The sequence below is a fragment of the Salvelinus namaycush genome, chromosome 11, assembly GCF_016432855.1.
Source record: "Salvelinus namaycush isolate Seneca chromosome 11, SaNama_1.0, whole genome shotgun sequence".
Classification (NCBI taxonomy): Eukaryota; Metazoa; Chordata; class Actinopteri; order Salmoniformes; family Salmonidae; genus Salvelinus; species Salvelinus namaycush.
Genome location: NC_052317.1, coordinates 21,902,421 through 21,916,455, shown reverse-complemented (window position 1 = coordinate 21,916,455; position 14,035 = coordinate 21,902,421). Strand labels below are relative to the sequence as shown.

Below are 14,035 nucleotides of genomic sequence, written 5' to 3'. Positions count from 1 at the left end.
TTCTCCTCTCTGCACTTGTTGGTGAGTATTAGTCTTACATTACATACTTTTAGTTTATTCAAGGTAACTGTCAAGTGTTATTTGAAAATAGCACTTCCTCAAAAAAAATTAATGACTGATTATCTTTTCACATGTATTGAATATGACACAGAGTATGTAATACATTCCCATGATATGAAAATGTTTATCTAAACGTAACTTTATTACAGTAGGCAGTTATGAAAATGACATAAAACCAACTTCAGAGACAGAACATGGCATGGAGGGAAGCAGTGTTACACTGTCTTGTAACTACTCTGGCTCAGTAGACTATCTTCAATGGTATCGTCAATATCCCAGATCAGCACCGCAATTTGTCCTCTTCACTACAGTCACCTCAGACCCCTCTGTATTTAGAGCTAAACCTGAAGACCCTTGACTGTCTGTTAACCTGTTTGGGCTGCAGGGGCAGTATTGAGTAGCCGGATTAAAGGTGCCCATTTCAAACGGCCTCGTACTCAATTCTTGTTCGTACAATATGCATATTGTTATTACTATTGGATAGAAAACACTCTCTAGTTTCTAAAACCGTTTGAATTATATCTGTGAGTAAAACAGAACTCCTTTTGCAGCAAACTTCCTGACAGGAAGTGGAAAATCTGAAATCGATGCACTGTTCTAGGGCCTGCCTATTAAAGTCCTTGAGATTTATTAGTTTAGATGCACTTCATACGTCTTCCACTAGATGTCGACAGGCAGTGAGAGAAGAAATGGAGTGTGTAACTTGATCTGGGGTTGCATAATAGCTTTCGGCATGACGTGTCACCAGTTTCCTGTTTTCTGGAGAGCGCGAGAAGGGACCTGGATTTGCCTTCTGATAAGCTGTCGTTATGGACGACTAATATCTCCGGCTTTGATTTTATTTGATACATGTGACAATATCATCGTAAAGTATGTTTTTTCAATATAGTTTAATCAGATTATTGAAATTTGTTCGGGAGTTTTGCCGTGTTCCGTTCTCTGAGTTTGTTGACGATGGAGAGATTCGCGCCACTTGGCAAGTGTGCTTGCTAAATCGAGAGGGAAAAAGGCCGTTCTAAAACCAAACAACGATTGTTCTGGACAAAGGACCCCTTGTACAACATTCTGATGGAAGATCAGCAAAAGTAGGACCCATTTTATGATGCTATTTCATATATCTGTCGTACATGTGAACTAGTAGTTTGTGGCCAGGTTTTGGGCACGCTCTCGCCATAACGTAAACTGCATATCGTAATGAAGTTATTTTTAGAATTCTAACACGGCGATTGCATTAAGAACTAGTGTATCTATCATTTCCTATACAACATGTATTTTTTAGTTATGTTTATGAATAGTTATTTGGTCAGAATATGTGTGTCAGAAAAAGTGTCAGAAAAATATCCGGACGTTGTGGGAAAAAGATGCTACGTTAGCACAATGTATAACCACTGATTTCAGCTCTAAATATTCAAATTTTCGAACAAAACATAAGTGTATGTATAACCTGATGTTATAGGACTGTCATCTGATGAAGCTTATCAAGGTTAGTCAAAAATTATATATCTTTTGCTGGTTTGTTACGATCGCTAACTTTTGCTGCTGGTAAATGGCTTGTGTTTCTGGCTATTGTGGTAAGCTAATATAATGCTATATTGTGTTTTCGCTGTAAAACACTTAAGAAATCGGAAATATTGGCTGGAATCACAAGATGCCTGTCTTTCATTTGCTGTACACCATGTATTTTTCAGAAATGTTTTATGATGAGTATTTAGGTATTTGACGTTGGTGTCTGTAATTACTCTGCCTGCTTCGGTGCCATTTCTGACGGTAGCTGTGATGGTAGCTGCAATGTAAAACTGATTTATAGCTCAAATATGCAAATTTTTCGAACGAAACATAGATTTATTGAATAACATGTTATAAGACTGTCATCTGATGAAGTTGTTTCTTGGTTAGTTTGGTTGGTTCTTGGTTAGTTAGGTTGGCTTTGTGCATGCTACCTGTGCTGTGAAAAATGTCTGTCCTTTTTTGTATTTGGTGGTGAGCTAACATAAATATACGTGGTGTTTTCGCTGTAAAACATTTAAAAGATCGGACATGTTGGCTGGATTCACAAGATGTTTATCTTTCATATGCTGTATTGGACTTGTTAATGTGTGAAAGTTAAATATTTATAAAAAAATATATTTTGAATTTCGCGCCCTGCACTTGAAGTGGCTGTTGTCATATTGTGCCCGGCTCCGGGCTTGCAGCCAGAAGAAGTTAATAATCTGAATGAAGAGAGAACCCGTGTGGAACGGGGGATCTCCTCTGCTGAAGTGACAGACTCTGCTCTGTACTACAGTACTACGCCATGACAGCCACAGTGACAGGAACCCCAGATTCACTGTACAAAATCCTTTCATATGGGATTCATACAATAAAATGGAGGGAATCTACCTCCTACACTACCCAGTAGAGGGAATGAGAGATGCAGTATCGCTGAAGAGAGGACAAATGAGAGGAGAGGAGAGGAGAGAAGTAGAGAGAAGAGATAACATTGAGCATCTTTATAGCAACTGTACTTTGGGGTGGAGCTTGTAGGTAAACTAAGCAGAAATGATCAACAGAAAACCTTGCAGATGAAGTTGGTTTAGAGGATTCAGCTTCTGTTGTGATATTAGTCAGTTTGACTTCCAACCCCAGCCATGTTGTTCATCTGGTCAATTATTATGTTCTCAGTAATAGGTAAGTTATGGCTTTCAAAGTAGTGTCATGTTTTCTGTTTTGAAAATTACAACGATAAACAAAAAAATATATAAAAAATGTCTCAATGTTCATCTCTTCCCATTTGCAGGAGGCAGTTATGAGCAGACTATCGAGCCAAACCAACATGAAGTGTATGCAGTTGTGGATAGTAATGTTCTTCTTTCCTGCAACTACTCCTCAGCCTACAGTCTACTATGGTATAAACAGTCTCCAGGATCAGCTCCCCAATACCTTCTGCTCATCCTGCACTCCACAGGGACTGAACATAGAGCTGATTCTCTTGACTCTCGCTTCTCTGGGAAACTGAACAAAGAGAAGACTTGTGTGGATCTGGAGATCTCCTCTGCTGAAGTAACAGACTCTGCTCTGTTCTACTGTGCTCTGAGGCCCACAGTGACAGGAAACTCAGAAACACTGTACAAAAACCTAACATGGCCTGAGAGAGTATTTCTTCTCTGTAGTTCCAAGTTTCATTTGAAAATAGTGCCATCAAGTGGAGTCAACATGCACCCATTCTATTGTGTCAAGAGGAGGAGCTAAGTTTTATACATAACATGTAATGAGTGGAACTGATTCAACCAGAGAGTGAATGTTCCAAGAGAAGATAATTTTACAGAGAAGTCTCTGTCTAAAACCCAGTGACTATGATGCTGCTCTATTCAGTCTTGTTTTTGTGCACTTGTAGGTAAGAATAAACTCTCCATTAATTAAATGAATGTGTACTAACAGAATGTACACTGTTTAGTAATCATTACAATATGGTATTATCATAATCAAGTGACAATACACTTTGAAACACCACGTGTGGATATACTGTACACTGTCTACATTGACTCAGTAATCCATGTTTTTCTTTTTACAGGTACAAGTGTTGAAGACGTAATTGCTCTAGACAGAGATGTAGTGGATATTATGCAGGGTAGTAGTGTTAAACTCTCCTGTCTGTTATGGTACCTCCAGCACCCTGGATCCTCTCCACAGTTCCTCATACTCTGGGATCATAACCAACACTGATAGTACAAAATGGACCCTCACACATGAAAAAGAGGAAAACCGTGTGGATCTGGAGATCTCCTCTGCTGAAGTGACAGACTCTGCTCTGTACTACTGGGCCCTGAGGCCCACAGTGACAGGAAATCTCAGAAAAAAAAAATACAAAAACTGATCCTGACAATAGAAACACAGATAACCTGAATCTGAGACCCCTAGAACCCCTAGAACCTGCGTCTGAATATATCTTATCTTCCATCCATTATGTTCCCTTCTTTTAGTATGAAAGTTATTTGCATGTTCAACCAGCAGTGACCAGACTTTATATTTGGAAATGAAATAAATATGTAATGAATATCAGAATATTTTCATATGGCTAAACATTCTAAACATGATTTAGTAAAATAAACCTTCAACACCTCCACCACACTTCCAGTATACCTATCTCTCTGGCATCCTACATCATTTATGAAGCAGCATAAGACATTTTTGGACTCAAGTTGTTGTGATGTGTTTGAACAGGAAAGTGGCGCGGCGGTCCTTCGTGGGCAAATATTGTCATCAAAGAGAAAGGTGCCGGATTTACAATTCCGAGTTGAATGACCGTTCAAAATGTATTTAGTTGCAATGTTTGCAGTTAGCCACTGTCACTGATTTCTAACAAACCATTCATTGTTGAATTTGCGATCTCCAAATTGTTGTGTAATGTTTATGTCCAATTGCCGATGAAAACCGTTACGTTTTATCTATATTTTCTCTTCATTATTTCTCTTCATATGACAAGGATTAAAAGGATTTGCAAGTAGACTTGATTCATGATGATGACTGCTAGCTAAGATTGTGAAAGTAAGATGTGACATGATCAGTCCAGTCAAAGCTACTGTACATATAACGTGATTTGACGTCATTTCTGTGGCCAATGACCTTGAGCCTTCTTGGAAGGGCACTTGTAATAGATCTCTATGGCAGGACCCAAAGGGCAGAAATGTTGAATGTCTACCCTTACTAAGGACTGAAGCTTGGCGATTGCGTAAGGTCCCCATGAGTGACAGAACACTAAGCCAATCACGACGCAATGTTCCTATTTTCTGCTGACATGCCCCACCACCACAGAAAGCACTGAGCTAGACTGAAACATCTGCATTTTGGAGCGGTCTTACTCAAGAAAACAAAAAAGAGATGTTTGTATGCGACTTTATTAACTCAATTATATATATATTTTTTAACATTGTTAGGAAACTGACATGTGTCATGTATTAATGCCAAATAACATGCAAAACAGGCAAGCCCCCCACACATGTTTTATATACATTACCATTGAAACATTTGGGGTCACTTAGAAATGTCCTTATTTTTGAACGAAATGCACATTTTTGACCATTAAAATAGCATCAAATTGATCAGAAATACAGTGTACACATTGTTAATGTTGTAAATGACTATTGTAGCTGGAAATGGCTGATTTTGAATGGAATATCTACATAGGCGTGCATAGGCCCATTATCAGCAACCATCACACCTGTATTCCAATGGCACGTTGTGTTATCTGATCCAAGTTTATCATTTTTAAAATGCTAATTGATCATTAGAAAACCCTTTTTCAATTATGTAAGCATAGCTGAAAACTGCTGTTCTGATAAAAGAAGCAATAAAACTGGTTTTCTATAGACTAGTTGAGTATCTGGCGCATCAGCATTTGTGGGTTTGATTACAGGCTCAAAATGGCCAGAAACAAAGAACTTTCTTCTGAAACTCGTCAGTCTATTCTTGTTCTGAGAAATGAAGGCTATTCCATGTGAGAAATTGCCAAGAAACTGAAGATCTCGTACAGCGCTGTGTACTACTCCCTTCACAGAACAGAGCAAACTGTCTCTAACCAGTAATGGAAAGAGGAATGGGAGGCCCCGGCGCACAACTGAGCAAGAGGACAAGTACATTAGAGTGTCTAGTTTGAGAAACAGACGCCTCACAAGTCCCCAACTGGCAGTGTGGGAGCTAGTGTAATATATATAGGGGCAGATGCTATACTGAAGTAGCAAGGACATATGTACATCGGACAATAGGAGGAGAAGATGACACCTAGTGCATCTGCTATTTCTGAAAAGGGAAACATACCAAAGATTACATTGAGCTGAACAAACATGAGTACAAAGGCCAAAGCCATAGGCACTTAGGACAGCTGGACATATCAATGCCAGAAGGACACACAAAGGAGGGTGTTAGCCAACTGACCAACAGATGGAACATAAGCATGATAGATATATATTCTTTTTAGGATGTGAAAAGGGTTCTGAAATCATTATAACCTAACCAAAAGCAGATATGAGCGTTAGTGGGCGTGAACAAGCAAGCTCTGAGATGAAAAGAAAATAATGGAGAAAGGTCAAGGGAAGCTATTTTCATATAGAGGGAGGGGACTCTATACGTTATGCAAAGACAGAATCCTATAAAGGCAGGACTCTGTAATATGAGAATTTAGTCTCTTTCCATGGAGCAGAGCAGATGGAACATAAGCATGATAGATATATATTCTTTTTAGGATCTGTTACATTTGTGATAGGGTCCTTCCATGGAAGGGCTCATTTTTGCTACTTTGTATTAAAGTCTATATTGAATTCACAAGTTCTTGTAAGAGTGTTATATTTCTGAGACAATTCTCCACGACAGCAGCTTCATTAAATAGTACCCGCAAAACACCAGTCTCAACGTCAACAGTGAAGAGACGACTCCGGGATGCTGGCCTTCTTGGCAGAGTTCCTCTGTCCAGTGTCTGTGTTCTTTTGCCCATCTTAATATTTTATTTTTATTGGCCAGTCTGAGATATGGCTTCTTCTTTGCAACTCTGCCTAGAAGGCCAGCATCCCGGAGTCGCCTCTTCACTGTTGTGATTCGAACTCACAACTTTTGGGTGGTTAGGCATTCAAGATATATGCCCAACTATCCACCTGACGAACCACCCCACTTTTTTTCCGGATTAACATTTGTTATGGTACGTCTAGTCTATGAGACCAGGCTGTGTATAAAGCTGCCATATAAAAGAGCGGTAGTGAACATATCCTTGATAAGAAATAACCATCTGCAACCTCCCGGACACCAACTGAACTGATCATAACCCACCTAACCTTGACAGATTCATCTTTCTACTACTGTGCTCTCAGCGATTGTTATAACCAGTATTTTTATACACAGTGATACATATAAGACACTGTACAAAAACCTGCAGAACAAAATGCTTTGTTGTTGTGTGGATCATTATTAAACATCAACCCACAATTTTAAATCATACAAATTTAGATCAGAGAATTGTGTTCACACCTGCACTGTGTGAAATCCCCAGGTGGTCTAGTGTTTTGTCTGTCTTCATATTCAATTGTGAGAAAAAAAACTGTGAGAAAGATGTATTCTTTACCCTTCAATCACTAGTCTTCAATTTCTCTTACCGTAGGCAGTTTTTTAAAATATTGGCTGGATAAACACTTGGGAATATGACAACGTGCAAAAATATTATTGTTTGTAGTTACTCCTATTCACAAATCACACAGCTTGGTGGTGTAGTATGAAAGTCAACCTGAAGGGGACAACCTAACAAAGCACACACACCCCTGAATCAGAGGATGCCATACAGACAGACACCCCCCATGGTCTACTACTGCATGTAATACAGAACAACATGAAGCATCAACAGTAGGACAGAGGGTGTCAAAGCTCTGTGATAGATAGATCTCCATTGTTCTGCTCCTTACCTTTTCCACTTCAAACTGACTGACTAGTCATGAGAAATTGGCTGATCCTGCATGTTCTGTCTGCATTCCCTTGACAATCCAGAAAATACAATATGTGTACGTTTTCACCTCAACAAATATATGTTTATCTTACTCACTTCACGGAACATCTAGGTATTTGACAATTGCTTTACCTACTTTTCAGTTTATGTGAGCTTTTCACTTTGGCTAATGTACTGCAATGAGTGCTTATATCTAATATTAACGAGGTAATATTGACCCATACATTTCTTTACAATCTCTCCTGTCTCTGAACAGGCTCCTCCTTCATGTCTGTCAGTTGATGGTGATATACAGGCTGAGATGGACATGGAAGAGAGAGAGAGGATCTCTATCTCTTACTGTAACTCACAGTCACTCTCAGTGTGTTCTGTATAACCATGGTACTCTGTCTGATCATCTGGCTGGTTCCTGATGTATTCTGCTTCGGTATGATGGAACCTTTTTTCTCATTGGTTTATATAATCATCATCTATCTCATTTTAATTTTTTAATATTTCGTTATCACTCACTTTATATTTTTTTGTCTTCCAGAGTGCACAGGAGACCATGTTCACCAGCAACAAGGAAGTCTGATTGCTACAGAAGGAGGACTGGTGTAACGGCAGTCTAGCTCTTCCTCCTCCTCGGACGAGGAGAGGCGAGAAGGATCGGAGGACCAATGTGCAGCATGGTAAGTTTCCATGATTTAATACATGGCTCTGGAGACGCACAGGAGGCTTGGTGCGTGGTGCCGGAACTGGAGGTACTGGGCTGGAGACACGCACCACAGGGAGAGTGCGTGGAGGAGGAACAGAGTTCTAGAGACGCACAGGAAGCCTGGTGCGTGGTGTAGGCACTGGTGGTACTGGGCTGGGGCGGGAAGGTGGCGCCGGATATACCGGACCGTGCAGGCGTACTGGCTCCCTTGAGCACCGAGCCTGCCCAACCTTACCTGGTTGAATGCTCCCCGTAGCCCGACCAGTGCGGGGAGGTGGAATAACCCGCACTGGGCTGTGTTGGCGAACCGGGGACACCATGCGTAAGGCTGGTGCCATGTATGCCGGCCCGAGGAGACGCACTGGAGACCAGACGCGTTGAGCCGGCTTCATGGCACCTGGCTCAATGCTCAACCTAGCCCGGCCGATACGTGGAGCTGGAATGTACCGCACCGGGCTAAGCACACGTACAGGAGACACCGTGCGCTCTTCCGCATAACACGGTGTCTGCCCGTACTCCCGCTCTCCACGGTAAGCCTGGGAAGTGGGCGCAGGTTTCCTACCTGACTTCGCCACACTACCCTTTAGGCCCCCCCCAAGCAATTTTTGGGGTTTCTTCTCGGGCTTCCTACCGCGCTGTCGTGCTAACCTCATTCGCCGGTATCCCTCCGCACATTGCTCCATCGAATCCCAGGCGGGCTCCGGCACTCTCCCTGGGTCAACCGACCACCTGTTTATTTCCTCCCAAGTGGTGTAACCTAGATCCGGCTCCCGCTGCCGAGCTAGCTCCTCAAAACGCCGCCTCTCCGTTTTTGCTGCCTCCAGCTCTGCTTTGGGGCGGCGATACTCCTCTGGCTCTGCCCAGGGTCCTTTACCGTCCAGCTCGTCCTCCCATGTCCATTTCTCCTGGTCCCGCTGCTGCTGCTGCTGCCGCTGCTGCCCGTTGCTACGCTGCTTGGTCCGAGTTTGGTGGGTGGTTCTGTAACGGCAGACTAGCTCTTCCTCGGACGAGGAGAGGCGAGAAGGATCGGAGGACCAATGTGCAGCGTGGTAAGTTTCCATGATTTAATATACACGAAGACAAGACACTATACAAAATAACAAACGTACTAACTGTCACAGTCCCGTGTGGCACAAACACTGACACAGGAAACAACCACCCACAAAATCTCAACACAAAACAAGCCACCTATATATGATTCTCAATCAGGGACAACGATTGACAGCTGCCTCTGATTGAGAACCATATTAGGCTGAACACAGAAACAGACAAACTAGACACACAACATAGAATGCCCACTCAGCTCACGTCCTGACCAACACTAAAACAAGCAAAACACATAAGCACTATGGTCAGGACGTGACAACTGGTAACACTGAGTTGTTAATACACTGCTCCAAAAAATAAAGGGAACACTAAAATAACACATCCTAGATCTGAATGAATGAAATATTCTTATTAAATACTTTTTTCTTTACATAGTTGATTGTGCTGACAACAAAATCACACAAAAATTATCAATGGAAATCAAATTTATCAACCCATGGAGGTCTGGATTTGGAGTCACACTCAAAATTAAAGTGGAAAACCACACTACAGGCTGATCCAACTTTGATGTAATGTCCTTATAACAAGTCAAAATGAGGCTCAGTAGTGTGTGTGGCCTCCACGTGCCTGTATGACCTCCATACAACGCCTGGGCATGCTCCTGATGAGGTGGCGGATGGTCTCCTGAGGGATCTCCTCCCAGACCTGGACTAAAGCATCCGCCAACTCCTGGACAGTCTGTGGTGCAACGTGGCGTTGGTGGATGGAGCGAGACATGATGTCCCAGATGTGCTCAATTGGATTCAGGTCTGGGGAACGGGCGGGCCAGTCCATAGCATCAATGCCTTCCTCTTGCAGGAACTGCTGACACACTCCAGCCACATGAGGTCTAGCATTGTCTTGCATTAGGAGGAACCCAGGGCCAACCGCACCAGCATATGGTCTCACAAGGGGTCTGAGGATCTCATCTCGGTACCTAATGGCAGTCAGGCTACCTCTGGCGAGCACATGGAGGGCTGTGCAGCCCCCCAAAGAAATGCCACCCCACACCATGACTGACCCACCGCCAAACCGGTCATGCTGGAGGATGTTGCAGGCAGCAGAAAGTTCTCCATGGCGTCTCCAGACTCTGTCACGTCTGTCACATGTGCTCAGTGTGAATCTGCTTTCATCTGTGAAGAGCACAGGGCGCCAGTGGCGAATTTGCCAATCTTGGTGTTCTCTGGCAAATGCCAAACGTCCTGCACGGTGTTGGGCTGTAAGCACAACCCCCACCTGTGGACGTCGGGCCCTCATACCACCCTCATGGAATCTGTTTCTGACCGTTTGAGCAGACACATGCACATTTGTGGCCTGCTGGAGGTTATTTTGCAGGGCTCTGGCAGTACTCCTCCTTGCACAAAGGCGGAGGTAGCGGTCCTGCTGCTGGGTTGTTGCCCTCCTACGGCCTCCTCCACGTCTCCTGATGTACTGGCCTGTCTCCTGGTAGCGCCTCCATGCTCTGGACACTACGCTGACAGACACAGCAAACCTTCTTGCCACAGCTCGCATTGATGTGCCATCCTGGATGAGCTGCACTACCTGAGCCACTTGTGTGGGTTGTAGACTCCGTCTCATGCTACCACTAGAGTGAAAGCACCGCCAGCATTCAAAAGTGACCAAAACATCAGCCAGGAAGCATAGGAACTGAGAAGTGGTCTGTGGTCACCACCTGCAGAACCACTCCTTTATTGGGGGTGTCTTGCTAATTGCCTATAATTTCCACCTGTTGTCTATTCCATTTGCACAACAGCATGTGAAATTTATTGTCAATCAGTGTTGCTTCCTAAGTGGACAGTTTGATTTCACAGAAGTGTGATTGACTTGGAGTTACATTGTGTTGTTTAAGTGTTCCCTTTATTTTTTTGAGCAGTGTATAACACCACTAGTGCTAAAATGTTGCATATATCTATTGGTACAAACAAGAAGCCAATGACTTCCCTAAACATATGCTGAGCTGTTTTTCTATTGGATCTGGAGACAATGCTGCAGGGTTCAAGGAGAGATTCAATGCAAAGCTAAATGACAAGACACAATCAGTCCCCTTGACGATCCAGAGGGTGCAGGTGTCTGACTCTGCTGTGTACTACTGTGCTCTGAGGCCCACTGTGACAGCAGGATATACAGCTCCCTTACAAAAACACTGTGTGTGCACGTGGATGTGTACAGTACTTTGTGTTGTGTGCCATTTTTTAAGGGAACGTGTGTCACGTCTTTCTAAAGTAGAACCCAGAAGCAGACCAGGACAAGGAGAGTAGGACGAAGGTGAGTATTTATTTACAAGTGTAACCGTAAAGGTAGAAAGATCCAGGTGGTGGAGCGGGCAGCGGAGGTGAGTTGATGGGAGTGAATAGGCAGATCCAAGGGAGTAACAGAAGCCACCGACGACCAGGCAGGGATGGGGTGAGTGTTCCGGGTGAATGATGTTCATGGCTAACGATCCGGCAGGGAATGGATGTCAGGTCAGAGCTTATGAAGTGGAGGGGTGATGATCAGGACCAGGTGTGCAGATAGCTGATGGGATACAGATGCGGGTAATCAGAGATCTCCCAACTAGCTACGTCGCCCGGCAACCAGACAGGGTGCGTTCCAGGACACCGGAAAAACACTCCAGGACAGAACACAGGCAAAAACAGACTCAGGAAGCGGGATTCGTGACAACGTGTTACATAATTGAGGCAAAGGTAAGGAAATGCCTTTTATAGCTGACAGTGAGAAACCAGGGGAGTCATTCTGTCATAACTCTACTTGTGTTCACTCTTTTCACTGTGTCAAATAACACGTACCAGCATGTTACTGGGATCAATTTTAATATATGGGTGAGATTGATGCTATTCTTCATATCCAATTACATATCCAATGTAATTACTGGAGACTGGAGTAATATTACTTTGAAGGATATTTTGTCCATTTTTAATACACTGAATAATTAATTGAATTTTATAATAATTTCCTGAAAATAATTCCTGTTTTCATAATTTTTTTACAGGTGTCAGTCATGGGAATGACATTACTCCAACATCAGATAAGGTGTTTGGGTTGGAGGGTGATGTCATAAATCTGTCCTGTAACTACTCCTCTGCTAGTACTCTCCAGTGGTATCATCAGTACCCTGGATCATCTCCCATCTTCCTCCTCCTCACTGGAGTGTCCTCAAACCCCTCTGTAGTGAACGCTAAACCTGAAGACCCTCGACTGTCTGTTAGACTGAACGATGAGAACCCGTGTGGATCTGGAGATCTCCTTTGCTGAAGTGTTAGACTCTACTCTGTACTACTGTGCCCTGGAGCCCACAGTGAAAGAAAACCCAGACACACTCTACAAAAATCTAAACTGAAAACACTGACATCCCCTAAGATAAACATTTTCATTATTAGGTTACCTTCAGTACACAAAAAATAAAAATGGAAATGGAAATGAACAGTGAATTATTTTCAATAAACAATAATAAAATGTTGAAACAAATGAGAAAGTGACAGAAACTCATTCGGTTATCTGAATATGTTGCAGATTTATATTGTAGATTCTAGATATGAGGATGAAGAAAAAGTGAATGAATGAATTGCCTCATGTTTAAGGCTAGGGGGTGCTGTTGTCACTATTTATGGAAATCGTGTAATTTTTGAAACGGCTTCCTACAAAATTCTTGATCGTACAATATGCATATTATTATTATTATTGGATAGAAAACAGTCTATAGTTTCTATAGGAGTTGAAATTTTGTCTCTAAGTGGAACAGAAGTCATTCTACAGCAATTTCCCTGACATGGAGTCAGATTTCAGAAATGTTGGCCCCTGTTCTGGAGTCAGTTTTAAGGCCAATGTTATTCATATGAGTATACGGACACTGCTTACGTCTTCCCCTGGATGCCTTTACGTGATGACGATTTGAATGGGGTCGATTGCACAATCACAGGCACTATAAATAAAAAAACCCTGTAGCTAGGAACTCTTTTCTTGCTGCGTCATGCGCGTGGCGGCCACCGACCCGCACTTGTTCCAAGCATTAGTGTAGGGAGTAATATTACTCTGGTCATGTTTCTACTCGTTATAGGAGTTAAAAACATCATAAGGTAGTTAATTTAAAGCGTTTTTATAGCAATTTATATCCGTTTAGTGCGATTTTGGGACATTTATTTCTGAGACGCTGTGAATCTCTGGGCACGCTTCCAGTTCATGCCGAACGCAGTTGGCATTTCCACATGGCAAGAGGACAGCTTTCCACCAAAAGACGATTAGACCCAAGAAAGGATCCTTTGCCCAAGATACTGATGGAAGAACAGCTCAAAGTAGGAACAATTTATTATGATAAATCGTGTTTCTGTCGAAAAATGTTAGTGGCTTAGGACGCCATCTTTTTTGACGTAGCTTCGCTTGGCGCAAACTGTATTGAAAAGTAAGGATAATTTAAAAAATGTAATTCCGCGATTGTATTAAGAATTAAATTGTCTATCAATCGCTGTCCACCCTATATTTTTTAGTCACGTTTATGAGTATTTATGTATACGACTAGATCACTGTCTAATATGGCACACGGCATTTTCTGACCAGCTCGGCTACTTTTCTCATTGTATAACCACGATTTTGGTGGCTAAATATCCACATTTTCGAACAAACTGTATATGTATGTTGTAATATGATGTTACAGGAGTGTCATCTGAAGAATTCTGAGAAGGTTAGTGAAAAAATTAATATCTTTTGGCGATGTTGACGTTATCGCGCTCTTTGGC

General features: G+C 42.4%; 1 pseudogene; it reads left to right on the top strand.

The window, feature by feature from the left end:
• The first annotated feature begins 259 nt into the window (after positions 1–259).
• LOC120055291 lies at positions 260–12,642 on the top strand (annotated as a pseudogene).
• Positions 12,643–14,035: the final 1,393 nt, after the last annotated feature.